The sequence below is a fragment of the Arachis duranensis genome, chromosome 4 (assembly GCF_000817695.3).
Source record: "Arachis duranensis cultivar V14167 chromosome 4, aradu.V14167.gnm2.J7QH, whole genome shotgun sequence".
In the NCBI taxonomy this organism is placed as follows: Eukaryota; Viridiplantae; Streptophyta; class Magnoliopsida; order Fabales; family Fabaceae; genus Arachis; species Arachis duranensis.
The window spans coordinates 62,503,014-62,505,066 of NC_029775.3; positions in this window are offsets into that span (position 1 = coordinate 62,503,014).

Consider the following 2,053-nt stretch of genomic DNA (forward strand, 5'->3'; position numbering starts at 1 on the left):
ACTGTAATAATGAACAAAGAATGCAGTGCACTCATCAAGAAGGATATGGTCTCTAAGAAAACAGACCCAGGAAGTTTTCATATCCCCTGCATCATAGGGGAAACAAAAATTGACAGAGGATTCTGTGATCTAGGAGCTGGCATAAATGTGATGCCTCTGACTCTTATGAAGAGGCTACAACTGAATGAGGTGAGATCCACTGATGTAATCATACAACTGGCTGACAAAACTCAGAAGCAAGCTGAATGGGTAGTTGAGAATGTGCTGGTGAAAGTGGGAAATTATTTCTTCCCCACAGACTTTGTCATTTTGGACATGGAGGAAAGCTACCTACACCCTATCATTCTGGGAAGGCCATTTCTAGCCACTGCTAGAGCGCTCATAGATGTAGAAATCATTCTGGGAAGGCCATTTCTAGCCACTGCTAGAGCACTCATAGATATAGAACAAGGAGAGCTAATTTTGAGAGTACATGATGAACAGCTCATATTCCATGTTTTCAAATCTGCATCTGAGCCTGAACCAGAAGAGCCTAAGGATAATGGTAGCCATTTATGTTTGGAGGAAGGCAATCCAGCAGCTGAAACTCTGGAACAGTCCTTGGAAGGCAAACAAGAATTGCAAGAGTTAAAGCCACAAGAATCAATAAAAACAGCTCAGAAAGATCCTCCTGGCATAAGGGTCAATGAAGAAATCCTCAAGAGAGAGGGAAGAGTTGTAAAGAAATTGCCAAGAGGGTGGAGGAACAAGAAAATTCCCACTGAAGGTTTCTCTCCGGGAGATAAAGTGATATCAAGTCATTATCTGCCAATCCCACCTGGCCTCAAATCCATTCCTTCCCAGCTCCCTCAAGTGTTCACAATCAGGAAAGTTCTTTCTATGGAACATTTGGAAATCATGAAGGAATCAAATGGGGACGTTTTCATAGTGAGAGGAGAGGACATCAAGCACTACAATCCACCTTAACAAGGGACAACCGTCAAGCTAGTGACGTTAAAGAAGCACTTCATGGGAGGCAACCCATGTTTTAGTATCCTTACTCTTTATTGTTTTGCTCTGCATCTAATAAAGCATGGTTTCTTATGCATGAACTTGAATCCTCAGGACAACTGTTGATAAGGTGCACTAAACATTACATGTAGAATACAATTGGTCTCTAAGTTTGGTGTGCCTGAAGGCACTCCCAAATCTTATTCAAATTGTATTCAATCCTTCATTCAAGGTGCACAACCAAACATTAAGTTTGGTGTTCCTCTTTGAACAAAGTTAATGAAAAGCAAGAAGTTCCTCGGGATTTAGAAATTCATGACAAGTATACCATTTGCATGTTTTAATACTTTGATTTCAATTACTTTAGGTAGTAAAATTGTTTAGGATCAAAGAGCCAAAGTGACTATGATTTATTAGAATTATGCACATTCATTAAGGACAACCAACATGGACTTCATGTCATCAGGAGACATTACCAAACACTAAGTTTGGTGTCCAGTAATAAGTGTGCATACATACAAAGGTCACGGCTATAAGCTCATGAAGTCAATCATTGATTTACAATTCAAAAAGAATGAAAAACATGTGCAAGTGCTATTCATTATTCACATGGACCGAAAAGATGATAGCAAATTTGTTTGTTTGTGCAGGTACAAAAGTAAGGATAAGAATGGATGAAAAAGACAAAGGGGGAGGTACGGTCTTGGTCAAAAAGGGAGTTCACAAGTCTTTGAAACTAACACATGGGAAAAGGAAGTTCTGCATGAAAAGATAGCTACATGTACAACTTAATACACCCAGAATACTTCCAAGAAAGTTAAAAGCAATTCGTCCTTCTCCTTAATTCATATATTTACCATCAAGCCATCCTTCACAAATCACCCTAGCCATCCATTTTTCACTTGCATGAACTATAAAGAACCATTTGGGGAACGAGTTCCACACCACCAAATCTCCTTCTTGCACATATTCTTTCATCATAGCATAACTACCTCTTGCCGAAAACAACCTCACCACACTCCTAACAACATTTGCTTACTTCACCTTGTCAACCTTAGCTTGT